The sequence below is a fragment of the Melanaphis sacchari genome, unplaced genomic scaffold (assembly GCF_002803265.2).
Source record: "Melanaphis sacchari strain LSU unplaced genomic scaffold, SCAv2.0 Contig1_pilon_pilon, whole genome shotgun sequence".
Taxonomy (NCBI): Eukaryota; Metazoa; Arthropoda; class Insecta; order Hemiptera; family Aphididae; genus Melanaphis; species Melanaphis sacchari.
The window spans coordinates 5382301-5403090 of record NW_020270976.1 but is presented as its reverse complement, the minus strand read 5'-3'; positions in this window follow the sequence as shown (position 1 = coordinate 5403090).

Here is a 20790-nt window from a genome sequence, read left to right as displayed (position 1 = left end):
TAATCTTAAATTAAAACTTTTTGTTTATACCTACTCTCGTAGTCTCTATATACTACTAATTGCTCAACTGTATGGAAAATTGACCGAAACCACGTCGACAGTCATTAGCACATATATCGATGAGATAAAAATATAATACAAAATTGTCCAAAGATATATAGATATCTACATTGTAAAATCTATAATACTAGTGAGACTTCACATTATTATTTATTACTATGCTAAGATATCAAATAAAACATAACTTAGGCATTTATAAATTAATATTAAATATTAAAATATAAATAATTTATTAAAATTAAGTATAAATATACATGAACATAATATATTTATATATACATATTTTAATTATACATATTATAAAAACTAACTAAACGTTTTATAAATCATAATACCCAATCAATTAGGTAATGTGATATATTGCTATTTTAAAAAATGTTATAATTTGGTAAAAAATATTATGCATTTAAATTTTGACGAATTATTTTAAGAATTAGGTTCATCTGTTATAATAGGGAATATAATTTTAGATATTTATAAAAAAGTAATGTTCTTTAAGATGTGCTTATTTAATAATCAAAAATTCACAACTTCTTGTAATCAATATTCAACAAATAGGTAAATAGGTAATAAACATTTATGTACTAACAATATGTATCATTTTTATATGGAATAATCGATATCCCATAAATAAAACAATTTATAAATGCAATACTGACGTTGGTTGTCTAAACGCCGATCACTATGCAAGAGTATATTTATTTAATTTTTTTATTTTAAAAGGAACGGAATTGTGCCTATAGTCCCATAGGTAACGGTCACTAGCCAACTTGCGGCTCTCGTCATTGTCAGATACGACTCGCATCTTATTTATAAAATCAAAATTTACTTAATATTATTATACATTTTAATTTTTTAGATATTAGATTATAAAAAATTATTAAATTATGTAAAATATGTTATAGTATGACACCAATTATTGAATATATAGTTCATAATGCGAAAATACTATTCTATCACATTCATAATTACAGTAATTATGTATATAAAAAAAATATACGTTTTGTATTAAATACAAACATTGAGATACACATACATTAAACTGTACCTTCCTAATTATTTTTTTATTCATATTAATAATTCTATATTCAAGGCAACAATTTTTTAAATATTTATGTTTATAATTTTGATAATATGTTTCATTTAAATTGGAACTAATTAGTTTATTAACAATAATTTCTTATAGTTAAATTTAAATGCAGTAAGAAACACGTATATAAGATGTGTTACGTTTTAAATAGTCTTTATTATTTTATTGATATTTTTCCATAGATAATAACTTTAAGCATTATCCCATGTGTATCATAATTTAAATCACAATAATAATTAAGTTCTCGAAGTATACATTTTGAAAGAGTTATGCCTATAACATTTTTAAAACGTGTTAATTTATTATTTGAACAGAATATTATGTACTTACTTGTTAAGTATGTAATGTGAGAGACGGGTAAGATATTGTTATAAATTATAATACAGACCCAATATAATATAATCACTGCGTTATCGAATGACGGGTGGGAGAAGAGCGGTGAATAGGGTCGTTTTGTGTAAATCGAGAATACCCAGGTTCCAGCGTTCATTATATTTTACTACCTGTGGGTAAGTGTAATAATAATAAGTATCTACCTACATGATTTGATGGTTAACGATTAGAAATAATAACCATCATATTTTCATGAATAATATCGACTTGTGTACCTAAAAAAAATATGCGTTACGTTTTATGCTCTAATATTAATAGGTGTAGCTAGTATTTTATTCATTTGACATTTCCTTGGTGAATATCTATATGAAATAAATATCATTATTATTTTATTAAATAATAAATTATAATGATTCTTTTTCAAAAGGTCGTTTTAAATATATTCGAATGAATCAGATAAAATATGTGTATCTACTTATTGTGTACCTGAATGAATGAATATATTATTTTAAATGTAGTTTGAATTTAAATACACATACGTCATTGTGTCAAATGTAATAAAAATAATAGTGTAAATAATCTTACGAATATAAAAAAATATGTAAAAGTACGAGTTTTCAATGTTCTTATATCAGTTAGTATTTATAATAAAGGCATTTACATCAATATTGAAGAAATAAATTATTTTACTTATATAAATACTGTCATAATGAAATTCACAGATTATACTATTGTAAAATATTATTATAGCGTATATTGTAAAGTGTAATTATGTAAGGCTTTTCTTTTATTAGACGTAAATACACAAAGAAAAGACGTAAAGAAATTTAAAGAGTTTAAAATAATTTTCAAAAATAAAATTTTGTAAATATAACTCATAGCTGAAATATCTTATTGAAATGTTTATAAGGTTTTTTGTTTTAAATTTGAAAATAATTAATGACTACGTTATGTCTAAGTAAATAAAGTGTCAAACCGTCATCTTAGTATTTAGGTTTATAATTTATAGACTTTTTTTAATACAATTGTTCCGTTCGAATGAATTATTATGATTTAAAAATTGTATATCTGAATTTATTAATAATTAATTATTAATCTACTTTTATGACTTAGAAATAATATGTTTTTTTATTTCAATTTAATTACAATAATTATTAAGACGTATAACATCCGTATTCCAGGTGTTTATGAGGTATACATATTTTAATTTGATCATAATGTAATTTAACATTAAGTATAATGGAGTTCACCAGTAAGACTTCAAAATATTATTATAGTTATTTATCGGAACCTAATTTCGAACAATGATTTGATACAACAGTGTAAATTAAAACATTTTGATAGCTGTTAATATATTAATTTTATTTTCGTGATAAAATCAGTGTAAAATAATTATTATGACGTATATAATAGTCCCAAGGTTATGATATAAATATTAATTTTCAATTTTAACTTTTCTGGATTAAAGATTATTTTTTTATAATAGGTCGAAAATGTAGTACATTTGAATGTTCGAATACCTCATTGTTATATTGCATAATCTTCTCCAAAAAGTATCAATAACACTTTTAATTTTAATTACAGACAATAAGTCCTGTATACTGAGTACTAACTGATAAACTATACATTTCCATAATTATTTTTTCTTTATATTTCATAATATTATCTGTTAATTTTTATAACAAAAATACATCCATGTATAAAATGATATGTTGCATCATAATATTATCATACTGTGCGTATTGTAATTTGTTATATGCTATTAAATATTATTTCAAATGTTAAATTATTAAATCATTTGGTTATTATTATTATTATTATTATTTTTATTTGAACTTCATATAAAACCACATGCATTAGTGTAAAATTATTTAAATTTGATATTGTTTTATCTACACTTTTAATGTGCGTTTACTTTTTGATTTTAAACGTTATGTGCAGTTTAATCGATTGATTTCTGTAAGATATTAAGATATTTCCCGGGCCAATAGACCCGTCGTTCTTAATTTTTGTTCACTATATTTATAATTTAGAAGTATTGTTATAATATAGATTCTATAATAATATGTTTTCGAACGCTAAAAAATATTTGTTCAAACTAAATTATTGTCGATAAAACACATATTGTTAGCACGTTAATAACTTTTGATTAATTTCTAAGTGACATTTTATTTAGCCGTAGGTCATATTAATTATTATTACAAGACGCCACCATCGATATTATTTTATTTTATAATGTATATTTTTATATTATATAGCATTTCTCCGACATCGTGGCGTCGAAATTCTCTCTCTCCGACCGTTTCATCTACGGCGTAATATAACCTTTTTGTTTGCCCGGGATGACGTAGTTGGATGCCGGTGTGTGACATGCCACTCTGTATTATTACATTGTGCGCGTTTTCAACCCCTGTGGCTGTATAATCCGATATTTTATTTGAAAAGGGCGCGCCTGCAACAATATGGCAGCTGCAGATAACAAGGGTGATTTGAGCCCGGCGGCGCGGCTTTGTTGTTATTTGGTATACAATATCGTTATTGATGGGACGATAATAATGCGTGACGTGAATCTCTCTCCTTAAACCACCCTACGAAAAACGTGCCGTTGAATGCTTCTCTGAAACATATTTCATTTATTTTATATTATGTTATTTTATACTGCTGCCGCCTGCGTTTGCTTTGTGAAACGTAGTTCAATAAAGCGTATTTCTACCTACGGCGCAGTTCGTCGTTGACCCTTGTCAACTGTCACATAAAAGGTTCTTGTTCGTTTGGTATTTGTGTGGGTTCACTATGTTCTTCGACCAAATACGACCAATTGTTACTTTTGTATCAATAGCGTTTCACATGCGCTTTGAAAATGAATTTCAAAAGAAAAAAAAAACATCGAAATGCTTTTATACAAATAATAGCGACGTGAATTTCGAGGAAAAACACCTGAATAGATCTTCAGACATTGAAATATCAATATATAAGGAACACCAACTAACTTTAAAATATTGTATTACGTATTGTGTGTTAATAAAATGAATACATATATCGTACGTGCCGATAGAGTACTCTATTGCATTAGTTTTACCTGCGGCTAGTGTTGTACATATTGTGCACTACATATCCAAATTCAAGAAAAATTATAAACAAATCATAGTATTATACATCTAAGTAGCTGTAGCGTTATTGAGATTGAGTTTTAAAATATAAAAATATAAATTTTGAAATTCAGTATAAGAAAATAATATAATATTTGGATTGAATTACCTATTTCGAAGGTCAAACGGTCGGGTGGTTGTCCGCGCCGGAATAGTATCGGTATGTAAATACTATTTTTCAAATGGGAACGCGCCGCGTTGCACACGGTTATCAGCGGCGAAACATTACCGTTCACTACCGCGAAATGAGTATATAGGTAATTGTTTTTTAATTGGTCGCCATCGGACGGCTACGACTATCTGCGCCGCCGTGCACACAGAGAATCCAATAATTCAATACTTATCGACAACGTTCGATGTTATACGCATTTTCGGCCCAAAAAATCTACCACACCATTCGGTTCGCTACGTATACAACATGGCGAGACCGACGGGGGCTCAAACTGTCCGAGTAGGTCGAACATGTGCGAGTTTCAACACCGGTTTTCGTCCGCCGCCCGATGCGTTCCTTTTTTTTATTCGAGTATAATAATGCAGTAGAGCACACCACCCCTGTGCACGTTTGTGCAATGTAAAAATTAAAACGAGCCAAAACAAGCTACCCGCATTATAATGGAATTGATGTACAAATTCGTTTCTGGTGTACATATCCAACTAAATTGTTTTCAGGGAATTATAATAATTCATTTTTACTCTCGGTCGTTTCATTACCCATATTCTGGTTATCACCTAATAAACTATCCGTCGATCATTATCGTAAATTTAAAACAACAATCGTGTTTCTGTTTTCTTTGTAAAATTCTTTGTTATTATATATATATTAATTAATTTTTTTTTTTTTTTGAGGTGCACTACTTTATTAAAAACTCACCAACATCATTGTTGTTTTTGGGTATCTATACGACTGCGTGCAAAATTGGAAGCGACGTTGCTATTGGTTACATATTACGTTAGGGTCGATCCACTTAAGCCCTTGTCGTTAAAAAAATATTATTTTAATTTATATTTATGCATAAATAAAAATAATAAAAAAATAAAATAATTTAAAAAGGCTTATATTTTAAAGCTCCGATATCAATTTCCATTCATGGCTAAACCTTCTATTGTTTCATCAAAATATGCATTCAAAAACAGAGTATTATTAGCTTAGTTTTAATATTTACTTAGTAAACAGGCAGTGACGTACACAAATATTTTCATTATGGTTGCGAGGGTAACATTCAAATATATATATTGTATAATGTACACAAATTATTTTAACCACTTTAATATACGTGCCTTTATATTAAAATAATATTAAGTGAAGTGGAGGGTTGGAATACCCAAACTCCCCTATGTATGTATTATTAATTCATCATATATTATATAAATTTGGCAACATTGTGTAGAATTAAAAATTATTCACTTAGGGCAATCGTTTATCTAAAAAACTGTTGCCGATAAGTTGAAATTGAACTGTCGTCTTATATCGCGCAAATGCGGGCATCAATTATGATTGCATGTGGTATAAGACGACTGTAAACAATTCAATAGGTATTGTGTTAAAATAGTATATTATAATAAATTTAATAATTCTTAATAAAATAATATAACTCTTAAAAAAATCATTATTTGTTTACATGTTTAGAATATTCATTGTAGGTAACCTAACCTTCGGTGTTAACGAATTGTGTACTCGTACTGCAATGTAGTAACTCTCAATTTGAACTTGTACTACCGTTTGCTTCTAACGAGTTAGTAATTTAATTGTTTGAATATAATAATTAAATTTAATGACTATTTAAAATAGTAATCAGCTATTACTTATTACTAATAACAGTTTAAAACTATTGAAAAAATTTAAATATTTTCTTTACAGCAAATAACAAAAATTACTAAAATAATTGCAATAATTATAATAATTTAATATTTCTTACTTATTTTTCATCTAATTTATTCAAATAACATTGTAATTTATTAATGATTATTTTAATAACGAATATTTATCACCAAAAGTGCCAAAAGTAATTATTTTCAAAACATTTCTTGTATTAATTAGAAAAAATACAATTAACAATTATTACATACCTATTTCTATTTTTTGTTAGTGCCTCTGAATATTAATATGGTTCATTTAAAATTTCATGTGGATATTAGTGAGATAAATTTTTAAACAATAATAAACAATATGTACCTACCTATTTGAAAACAAAAATGAATTTGCCTTTTCTGACGATGACACGATATTCAATGACGGGCAGTACTATTTTACTAACGTCACAATGTAAATTCAAAACAGAAATCAAAATATAAAATTTAATAAAAATGATAATAAATAAATAAATAAATCGAGAGTATCTACACTACATACAGATACATCGGTACATGTATATAATATGTCTTGTTTCTACTGAATATAGTTGACATAAGAATGTCGATGTCAATTTGGTATTAGATACGAGGAGACGAGGATTAAACTGTAGGTAACTTTTTTAACCCGTGTAAAAAATAAATGACATCGATGAACAAACTATTAACCAACGTTAGTTATAATACAATATAATTTACAACGAGTTATTTTTATCGTCAATACATTTATTATACAACGGGCTATAGGTACCTAATATTACTAATAGATCACAAGCCATCGCTATTCCGATAACGTTCATAATATAATCGCTATTTTCCGGGAACCGGCCCCCACCGGTTGACGCACACACACACACACGCACACGTGAACGCACCAATGACGTCATGATACATTCTCGGTGTCGGACAAATTAACAAAATGACCCCAGCCATAAAACATAATACATGTCAATAAAAATATTGCGTTTCAAGAAGCATTAACTAAATAAAACATGTGTTAATATTTCTTTTATTATCATACATTGTGTTTTCTTTACTTTGTATACCAGTGACGTGGTAACAATGTAATACATATTATACTTGATGTCACAAAAAACTTAATACTAGTAACAGAATGATGTATTTAAAATAATATATAGATAAATTAGCCTTGGCATTGATATAATAATATCAGTTAAATTACTTCAGTTTTAAAAAATCATTGGTACCTATTGTATAGAGTGTAGACTATAGAGTTATTCATTAAAAGCTAAAATATATTGTATATACTTATATCTTTCTTACTAATTTATGGAATTCGCTTAATATCGATGATACAGTCTAATCAAATAAATTAGCAATATCTACGATGTTTATAACTATTCTATATTTAATTGTAATCATTATAAATACAATCATAATTCATAGTTCATCGTAAAAATATAATATTGTGATGGGTACTATACAATGTTTATTTATTTCCATACATGATTCATGTATCTTTAACGATGTAATAAAAAAAAAATAAAAATAATTTACAATTAAGTATTTATTTTATGGATTCACGGATGCTTTGTAATTCGTTTTAGTTATCTAAATTATTGTTGAGTCTAAATGTCGTTTAAGACTGGCATCATATCAGTAAAACATGATTTTTTACTTAAATACGTATAATTATTTTAAGCGATACAGTTATATTTTACTGATCAGTAATGCGTGAAAACGTGATTTACTTTAAGTATATTTTGTTAAAATCAAAATGACTTCAGACGAAACCAATCCTCGACAATTATTAAAAGCGTCATAATAATTTTCATTAATTTATAATATTGATATTTTAGATAACTGTGACGCATAACCAAATCTTACAAATTTATGGTTATCATGCATAATCTTAGAGATCAATGAGTTAAACCGATTTTTAAAGTCATAAAATGAATTTTCAAATTTTATATTCAATATCACGATCGTTATAATGTTATCTATAACGATTATTATTATTATCTATACCAGATTACTAGAACACAAAATTAATCACGCAAGAAATAGTAATGATTATATTTTAGGATTTTGTTTCTTTGAAACCAAACATTTAAAATTAATCTATTTAATATCCCTTCATTATTCAAATAATAAATTGAATACATAGAAACAAAGTTTATATTGTAATATTATATAAGCTGAATTCCAAGTACCCATTTATAATAATTATTCAAAGAAGTTTACACAGCTGCATAGATGATAAATAATAGTAATAGAACATTGATAATAGTAAAATGATTAATTATTAATGAGTAATGACAAATAGCATAAATATACATAAATATACATAATTTAATATATAATAATAATAAATATCAAAATTCTTATTCTAGTTAAAAGTCTTAAACAAACTATTCATGTATTAGTGTAATTTATTATCTTAACGTTTCACAATAAACATTTAAATATTATATTTTGCTGTAAAGCCGGATGAATATTGTACTTTGTACTAATATTTTAAATACTATCAAAATCAGTAAACATTGTAATGTAATTACGGAACTATGGATGTATATTATTATTATCATTATTATACCTAAACATAGTTAGTTAAAAATATTATAATAAATAATTTATTAATGATTAATAATAAAAATACTTATTATTTACAATCACATTTTATTTAAACAAATTATAGAAAATGTATGGTAATTTTAGTACTGTACAAATAACGAATAAAATATTGTGTATGTATATATTATGTATATTGTAATCATTATACAACTGAACTTGCGCAAAACTCGTATAGTTATTGTTTTACTTTTTTTCAACAAGTTTACGGACGTAAGCTTTGTTTAAAATATACTGGGATTAAAACATATAAAAACATTAAATACAAAATTACCATGAAAGAACATATATAATAAAACAATTACAATTCTTGAATAGTAATTAGAAAAGAGGGATCATCATTGGCGCGAGATATTAATCGCCTAATAGGTTCGTTACACATGTAGTTGGTAATAAAATAAGGAATAAAAAAGAGGAGAGCTGCCCTAGATGTGCGTTAAAGAATCTTAAAACAGAGCAGGGAGACAAAGATGGACGAATCCTTCATAACTCATTAACCATTATGTTGTATTGTTTGAAATTGAACTTTTTTATTATTATTATTATTATTATTATTATTATTATTATTATTATTATTATTCGTATATTGCAAAATAATAAAATGTAATTTTTTTCGTTATTGGATCTAAATAGATCAATTCCAATAACAAATGATGGCGCACTGGAAACTTGGCGAATGCTTATGTAACTAGCCGTAACTTTACTGCTAGGGATTTATTTTATATAATTATATGCCGTGTAACATGATAAATATACAGTTACTGAAATTGATTTCGATCGCATAGTCCTGGTACCATAGTACATAGTTACCTAATACCCATAAATAGTTATGAAAATCGCATTAAACTTTATAAATTTATGAATAATTCAAATCCTAAAATTTTAAAATGAATAATTTCCTTGGAATTTAAATACATAATAATAATGTATAAGAAAATACATATAAAACAATTATTCAGTTTTACATTATTATAAATTATAATATATTTTTCTGTTTGTAAGAAACATATATTAACCATAATATCTCAAAATCGTATCTAATGTCTCTTAAACAACGAGTGTAGTATTTAACCCAAATATTTGATCAGGTCCCGTTGAACCAACTATAATGACTAATATTATAAAAGAAACATCACTACTTTGAAGTCTGAGCTTATTAAATTATAATTTATAAAATCTGTTTCTTTATACGCAATTATGATACCTGTGTGAAATATTATTTCTAAAAATGTTACAATTTTTATACAACATTTTGTTCTTCACAGTTTGTGCGTCATCCATTATATCATAAAGGACCCGCATTCAATCAATATTTAGCGGATGTGCGCATACGGATACACTCAAATTTGACGTCCCGCCGTTTAGTATTGAAATAAAATGTATTATAGTGGCATGTTAAAGACAACTTAAATAATGCTATACGTCTCAATAATATTATGTGTGGTGTCAGAACATTATTTACGTATAAGTACTTAAGTTATTTTCAATAAATATAGTATTAGACATAATCACATATTCACATATCCTTTTATTATTATATTATTATATATTAATTATATGAATACATGATAAAATTAATATATGTTGAAGATGAAGAATAGACATAAAATAAAATATTATAATTTTACATATACCTACCTATAATGTTTAATGACTAAATTATCATTATATGATATATAGATATTGGAAAGTTGACATCCACTGATACTCGTAAGACTTTTGACAACTAGAATTTTTACATACCGGACAGTTGACACCTGTTTTTTATTTATAAAATATATTTAATATATAAAATCTAATAATATTAATAAGAATTCAAGATAAAAATAAAATAATTAAGAATATTTAAATATAATGTTTGATGACATAACATGAATATTCGATACTGCTAAGAAATCAATTATTTTAGAATTTGTATTGAATTGTAAAGTTTTTCACAACATTTTTATTTTTTATTTATTTTTTTTTTTTTTTTTTTTATTGATATGCTTGTTTTTAATTTCTTAAAATACTTCGATTAAATTCATATCTTATAAGTTATAACTGTTGAAATTATTAAATTAACAATAACTAATTCGCAATAGTGAAATACTAAAAACCGTAATTGTCACTCATCAGTGTCAATTTTTTCTTTTTTTAAATAATGGATTTTAAAAGTCTGAATACCATATGATATAATACATAAAATATTTAATGTTACTTAACTTTTTTCATAATATAATAAAAAATTAATTAGAAAATTGTTAATATTCAAACCTATGAATTATGATTTAAAAAAGTAATACAAGACTGCTCATAAACTATTCATATTGAAACCAAAATATCTAAAAAAATACATAAGTAAAATTTCAAATTTAGAGAAAATTAAATATTTAAACTCACAAATAATTATATATTGACTATTTTAATACATAATTAAAAAATATTAATCTTAGGGGCATAATAATTATTAATTATCTATTTACGAGTATATTATGAATTTTTATATACGCTATGATATATTCAAAATAATTTTTAGATTTATTTTAAGATATTACTATCTTTTATACATCATAAAATATTGATAAACACTGTTTTATAGTAAGGTGGTGGTATTGACTCAAAAGTTTATAACGATAATATAATATTATGGCATAAACTACTAACATACAATATAGAAAATTTGCGTTCCATATATCCAATTGTGTGTTGTTAGCCTTAATATCAGAGCGAATTAGCCTATTATTAAAGTTTTAGGTATTGTTCATAAAGCTAACAACAGCAACAACACATAAATTGATTATACTGAACGCAAATTTGCTATGTTACGTGTTTGTTAGACGGAGACAACATATTTGTTAGGGTAGTGTCTTCTTGATATTTAGTATTACAGAAATACAGAACCGCAGATAATTATAAGCATCTAAATTGATTTAACACTTTCCCAAATGTACCATCTCCACCGGAAGGTAATTAGTTTGTGAGTACAGAATCACACACTCACAGTTATATACTTATATTGATGTGAGTATGAATGTATAATCTACAATTTACGTAAAACTAGTAAATAATATATTAAGTGTTAACGAATTAAAACTTCGATTCCTTAATACGCATGCCAAATAGCATACTATCTATCGTTAGTTTTAAGTTTATATACATTGGCATATCTATATTATTTTCTATTTTCTAATGTCATACTATAATATAGTCACAATAAAATAAGAAATAATCTAATAGCGTTATGACAATAACTCTGTTTGAAATAAATGATTATTATTATTATATTTGTAATATGTTAATATAAACAATATATCGTAATTTACATATTTTCGAATTTTTAACATTATCGTACATTATTAAATGTTTGAACCACAAGTTAACGTGCACGTATCGTATAGGTACCTAGTCTGTCACTATGTGCATAAATAACCATAAAAAAAGTTATATATATATAATATATACCTATATATTAGAAAGTAAAAAAAAAATAATAGGGTTAAAAATAGAAGTAGGTAGTAAGATGAAAATAATATATTCGCCATACATGTTTATTTCTACAGAATTTGATAAGGGTAGGTACTTGATGTGAGCATAAGCTATAAAGTATCGAAAAATTATTGTTGACATAAATAGTGATGTATGTAAACTTAATTATGTTACGGCAGTGGCCAGTGATGATGTTTAAAGAAAAAGAGTGAACTATGACATTTAATTTATTTTATTCCAAACAGTATGTTTACTCGTTTCGGTATTGAACTCGCCGTGCGTGGGAACGCTTAAACGCTTATATACTATGTAAAGGTAAATATGCAATTATCAGGAATTAACCGTTTAGAAGAAATAAAGAACTTCACCCTAATTAATGTACAACTCAATAGACTAAGTTAGATATATTTTCTTCAATTAGCTATGAACGAATGTTACGCTACACTAACTACAGCCTACAAGACTCAATTTATTAAAGATCTAATGATACATAGTATCATAATATGTTGGAAATAAAGACTAAACATTTGTAATAAAATAAAATTCAAAATTATTAATTCAATATAAACATTTACCTATGCTACATAAATACTTATTGATATACATTTTTATTTATTTATTTATAATTATAAAACAAAATTATTTTATTTTTTTTGTAATCATACGAGAATATAAAATGCCACATGGTTAAACTGGACTCCATGTGGGGTCTAGATCACATTAACTACTTTACCTAATAAATACACTACTGTCATGGACAAAATTAACTTTAAAAAAATGATTATTATTAAATAGATTATTTTCTACGATGTATTTTTTGGGAAAACAAGTAAAACACATACAATAATGACAAATACACATTTTAATTATATACTTTTTTGCATAAAATAATCATCGAATCGTTCGTATCGTATATCATACATTCATACAATATAATATAATTTACAAGTGTAATGTTAACAATGTGACTGTCCAAGTACCTTAACTCTTAAACACGACATTTAACCGCTATAAAATGTTATAAAATATAATCATTTATTTAAAAAAATTCTTTCACGGATAAAGAATTTGGAAAAATGGTTTCAACCTACAATGACCCTTTTATCTGCTTACAGGCACCCTTGAGTGCCGTTGTGCACAGTAAATTACAACACAACATGTGTAGCCATGAATAGATATAATATGTTATTTATGACTGTGTCAAAGATCTTATACCCTGATTGTTATAATGGTCTTCACCAACCACACCACATGACTCAAGTATAAAATAAAGAAACAGGTAGTCAAAATTCTACGGGACGGTCTACACAGTCATAGCAAAGTGGTGGTGGTGGTCGAATATTCCAGCAGGTTCTCGAGATCAGAACATATTTTATTCCTTAGTTGGACACCGTGCGCAGCATACGGAATTACCAATTATTTGTCTACACTCTACAACAACAGTAGGTACGTAATAGCTTACCAACGATAAACATAATTTGAGTATTTTTTATCGTAAATTGTTTTTATTCTAGAAAACAAAATGTGGCGTTATGGTAGTGACAGATCGACACAGGAAAACAGTTCTAAGGTATGTTGAAATAATATCAAGTTATATTGTTAGAGGAATAAATGTCGAAAACAAATTATGCAATGTAAAAAATAATTATTTAATTATAAGATTGAGAAATTGTGTTTTAACAATTGTCAAATTAATTAAAATAGAAAGATAAAAATATGAAATAATTCATTAAACCTATTTAGTATACAATTTTTTAATTTTAAAAATATTATTTTATTAATTTTAGAAGAATGGAAACAAAATATTTCTAAACCAATTATACAGTGCTTATAATTATAGAGATCTAGGCGTACTCCAAATTACCGAGGACCGCCGAAGAAGTACAGCTGAAAATGGAGGTTAGCAAGTATAATTGTATTACATATAAAATATAATACACGTTAGAAATTCTAATCCCGTTTAGATGCTGTAATTTTGTATCATGTGTTGTTTTAACTGTGAAAACGTATGGAAATTTCATTCTCCCAATCATTGTTTAAAGTGTCAAAATATAGCAAGCAACAATTTTTTTGTTGTTAGATTATGCCAACAATAATTTCTAGTTACGTTGACATTAATTTTAATTAAATAATATAAGTATTAATACAATTCACTAAAAATGTACTAAAAAAATTGTGTTTAAAACTCAAAATAAATTAGAAATTTTAACTATAGAATATTAAATTAAAATTTTACAGTCGACAATTTGTTTTTCATGTTGGTAAAATATATTTCCTCGATTTCCTTCATCATAGATAATTTTAAATTTTTTTAAGATACGAATAAAATTCTTTCTAATTTAAATGGCTGGATAATTAGATTACATTTTTTATTTTTCTATTTATGTATAGGTACTATTTAATTTATTATTATGTCTTTTTAACATTGATGTGGGGAATCGGGTTTGTAATTGCGAATATATTGATGTCTATTTGATTTATTATTATCGTTTTTCCTGTATGTTTTTTATGCACTAGACATCGTATTAACTAGTAATTATTTATTAATTCCAATAAAGTATGTTTAATTGATTCTTAATATCATTTTAGAGATAATGTAATATCAGATGAAAATTTAAATATGTAATACACATCTATAACTGGTGGGTCACAATTTTGTAATCCTATATTCCTAATATTATTTTGTGTTCGTTGTTAATTTATTGCATGGCAATGTTAGTATTTCTGTGAAAAATTAGTCATATAAAATGCTTGAACCTGAAATAAATTGGTATCTATTGAAATAATTTCTATTTGACCAACAGTTCCTGGGTTGGAATTTTTATTTTAATAAGTATTGTGGATTCCTCCAATACATTCAACAACAATTGTAATTAAATATTGGGGAAAAATGCGTTTTTTTTTTTTTAAATTAAAATTATCTTTATTAATTATAATTCTTAATTTTAGTGAACGACCAACCGCATAACAGATCGAATGTTACGAGCCCCTACGGCCCTATCGGTTCACCATGGCCCAATGTCGCCGACATCCCATTACCTAAAGAAGACAAGGATGCATCGTCTGGGAAGAAGTCCGATTCATAATATTAATGGGAACTTCTTGTTTTGATTTTCCCTTTCCTTATAATTGTGTTTTATTTTTATAAGAAATAATTATTTGGAAATATATTCACTTATATAATATTTTTAAGCATTTATTTTTATTACATTATTTTAGTTTGAAAAAAGCTCTTTTGATTGCATTGCAAGCTGCTACTATTTAATATTATTTATCTTAAGTTATAAAAAATGTTCCTGATAGTCAAAACAAACTTGGTAGGTATTTTTTTCAAGTAATGGAATTGGTTACAGTAACTTTTTTTAATTAACTTTCTTCTAACTACACAAGGGCATGCTTTCGTACACGGTAACGTGATAATGATTATTATCACCTATGTAGTAGGTAACGCAAATCCATAAAATAGTGTTATGTAAATATTATTTTCACGAGTGCAATAATACAATACCGTGAATTTTTGCACTGTTGCAAAAGATGTCATACTAATTTATCACCAATGATAAGTATGTGTCTAACTTATGAAGTTATAATAATTTGATACATGATACATAAATACCACTTACATCAAACAAATTTAAAAATGTTGACAACTGCAAGTACTTAATTCTGAATATGCAATATTAGGTATATTTTTATAATAAATTACCTAATTATAAATACTATACATTTTTTTTTCATTTTATTTAAAAGTATTTTCTTAGTGAATATTAGTCAGACAATTGGTATTGCATTATGTATAGTATAATTAGTATATTATCTTCTTTATCTTGAATTAATAATGAAGAATTGAATATGCTAAGATTTCAAAAGAAATTAAAGCTGATGTTCCAACTTTTTCAAACATCATACCACCATTGTAGAATTGAAAATATTCTACTTACCATTCTAATACACCACAGTGTTGAGCAGTTGTCAGGTGCACTGTATGGTATGATATCATTGTCCGAATGTAGTTTAAATTAATTTAACAGATGTAAAATGCTGTTTTTGTGATACTAAAATATGTTTTTAACACTATTTAGTTATAACTATAAAATTTTACAATTTTATAACTATTGAATTAAAAACTTAGACAATGGTATTCACTGTAAATAATTATTTTAAGAAATATATATTATGCAGAAAAGTTACAGTTTTTACATTTTAAAGACCTCTTTAGCTTGCAATGTTGTAAAGCAACAAAAACTTCGTTATCTCATACCACTAAATTTATATATTATTAATTTGACTTAAAAAATAGTCATCGGTCACTAATTAGTATTATTAACATATTTTAATATCACGAAAAAAAATACCAACATAGCAATTTAAATCTGTTTAATTCATTTTCACTACACTCGGACAGTAATATCACACCACATGAGTGTACCGTAACTACTCCACAATGGTGTATTATAATGAGAAGTGGAACATATTTAATCTAACTGTGACATAATAGTAATAATTTTTATTTAACATCATCTCTAAAAATATTATTGTACGTAAAATACTCCAAACTACGGTAAAGTAATTCGCAAAAAAATTTAAAGGTATAAACTATAGAACACAATAGCACAGATAAAACTAAATTCAAAATTCGAATTTGAACGCTTTGAACTATGCTCTACACTCTACAGTCTACAACTCTACAGCATAGGTGCAATTTGGGAGGACTCGGGTATGCTTAGCACCCCAATTTTTTTCACGTCAAATTTAATTATAACAGTTGGTATACATAGAAAAACAGAGTTTTTATTGTATCAAATATCTATTTAATTTAATTTACGATGAAACTTCTGTGAGTACTGTATGCAGACAGTAATAAAATAACGTGTAATACTGTAATCACTTTTTATAAAATTATAAAACCAAAGTAAATAATTTAGATTTAGATTATTTGTTGTAAACTTAGTGGTGGCAATTACGACCGTCCGGATTACCGTTTACCTAAAACATCGCGCTAGGCGTATTTGGAGGGTAATAAAACCCAACGTACTATAAGCCAAAGGTTCCCAAACTATGGGTCGCGTCCATATTTTTAGTGGGTCACGTTATTTTTTTAAATAATACATTTTTTTTAAACATGTGTACCTTTTTTGCAACTTTTCAAATGACAAAAAAAAAAAGGTAAATAATTAATAATTACTTAACAAATACAAATTATATAAATGAAATGACACATATTTTTACTAAAACTAAAAAGAGCATAATGTTAAAGTGAACTGTAAAATTAAATTATAATATAAAAATAATTTTTCATGTATTAATTATTGCGCTTATTAATTAATTTTTAATTAAACTATAATATACTTATTCTACACTTTACATAGTCAATATTAAATATATAATCATTGAATAATGGGTATTGTACGGGTTGTAGATATTCATAACCTCATAATCATAAGAAAACATGAAAAAAAAATAGAGAGGCTTCAGCGCCCTCAGTTTTTTAATTGAAATTGTGCCACTGCTCTATAGTGTACAGACCATGTATAAGTAAGTAATATTTTTTTCCTATCAGTTGTTTTTAAATTAAAATATATTTAATCTCCCGGTGTCTAGGCGCATGTGCATGAAATTTAATAATCAAATGGCGTGTCTAACTAAAGAAAAAGAAGCTTCTATCAAAAGCTTATGGGGCGATAATAACAATGATTTTGGACAATTAAATACCCCACATGACCAACACTATAACATCCCTGTTTGGCCAACTGCACTCTATCTCAATAATATACTAAATTTCAATAGCAAGAAAATTGTCGAATCGTTGATTAACTTTCCATTTGGAAAAAAATAATTATTATACGTTTACTACTGATAAATTTGTTTTTCAGTAGACCAACTTTAACAGTTACTGATTTAATGCGATTTTTAATGTTTTATGGGATTACACTGCTAAATTAGGTATATACATTTTGATTGATCGTGAACTGCATTTCAGATATATTATGATTCTATTATTTTTGTAGTTGATTTTTATCTACAGAATTATATTATAATAAATGACAAAACGTCGATTACAAACAAAATACACTGTACAGTAGTCTCGGTAATCCGACATATTATTATCAGATCAGAAGACTGTTGGATTAACGAAAACGTCAGATTAATGGAGATTCACAGAACCTTATTGAAAAACCTTAATTTATTTTAATAAGACATAAATAATACATACACATATACATGAACAGGCCCTGATTTACGCATGTGCAGGCGGTGCACTAGCACAGGGCCCCCAAATTTGAAGGGCCCCTTCGGCCTTCCTATTCTATACTTTGCTACCATAAATAAAAGATATTTTTAATAAGATTTAGTAAGTAGTAACTATAACCTATTTAAGGAGGCCGCAGCATGCGTAGTATTCATACGGTTTACACTAATCACTAATAAGTAATAAGCCGTCGATAGTTATATCAGTCGATGAGTTATCGGTCAGTGATAATACTAATAATACTCAATGATATTATCAATGGTAATAATGTCTATAAACAATAAAAACCACTTACCAAAAACTAGTAAACATTTTTTGTGTCTATTCTCCACATCGCCTAAGATGATTATGAACAAATTTACTGGGGTAAAAATCAAAAGGTACTATAAAAATAAAAGGTGGTTCACATTGAGCATGAAGTTTTCAAATTGTGAAATCACGTCAGTTTTTCTAATAAACAACGTTTGTTTATCATTTTATTTATTGAATCTAAAAGTTTAATTTGCATATGTTCAAATCTCATTACGTTATTAGCATATATATATATTATATTATAGATGATACAGAAATTAAACAGTGAATACTTGAAAATTTTATTGTCTGAACGTTTCGGTATATTAGTAATATTTATAAATATTGATAGTTTTAATATTAGGTAATTTTTGAATAATCATCTGTTTAATAAAATATTCATCATAATAAAGATGCACCTTTATCGAAATTGATCTTGAGTCATTGCAGTTTATATCGATTTCTACTGTATAAAGAGAGGCAAAATAACTGAGCGTTATTTACCGCGAGTAGTAGTTACGTTGATATCGGGAAAAATATTACAAAGAAGAAACAATGACTGATTGCTCCAAAATCGATTCATTTGAGTTTTATTATTTTGATAATGGATTAAAATGATATTGAATTATTCAAAAATGGTAAATATATATTCTCTAATAATATGGAATTTTCTTTATCTATTCTATTTTCATTTTTGAAATGTTTATGGTGTTAAACGTAAAGGTGATATGAGATTAAGTGGAAACTTTAATAACTGTAATTCCTGAATAATATCAAAGGTTGTGCAACTTAATAATATAGTGATTGGTAGAGATGCAACGGTATCAGAAATTAACTTCTGACTGAAATATACAAATTGTTATTAGGTATAATAATCTAAATGCTACTTAGATTCATATAGAATAATATATTTTTATCTTATTTTATGAATAATATTTTCATTGAAGTGTTGTGACATAGTTTCCTGATACCAACAACAGTAGATATCTATAAGTGGTTAGTCGTTGGTTTTCCGGTGCGAGATAGAGATGGTGGTGAATGGAGAGGAAGTAAAAATGAAGTTCACAATAAATGAAAAGATATACATCTTGCATTTAATACTATATTTAAACAATAGTTAACTAATTTTTCATTTTAATATAGTACACTTTAAGTTTAATACAGTTTGTCATTTTTAATTTGAAATATTATACCATTTTATAATTATTAAGTTTTTATAAATACAGTTAAAGTATTCTGTATTCCTAAATTTTAACATTTTTAACAATACTACTAAGAGTGATAAAGAATAAGTGAGGGGGAATGTTAATGATAGTGATGGTTTATAAAGTATAAAAAGGTTTTATTATTGACCATAGCCATGAAAAAGGAATTTTTATGAACAGTTGTGGGGATGGATTCCCTATATCTTGAGTACAAAGGTTAACGAAGGAACGGCATTAAAGCAGAAATGTGGCGTCGGCACTGCCAAGTACTGGAAATCCAGTATGGCAGAGTGCCATATCATCCAGATATAGTGCCAGTACAGATGCCACTGAAGCGCTGCAAAGGAATAGTCAGTACCGTGTCGGTGTTGCGTATTTACTGGTGATATCAGTAATTGATTACTGGTACTTGCTCTGCATCAGGAAGACAGTACAGAAAAGGCATCATCCCAGTATATGCCAGTACAGGTGCCATTGCTGCCAGTAGCGCGCCGGTATATTTGC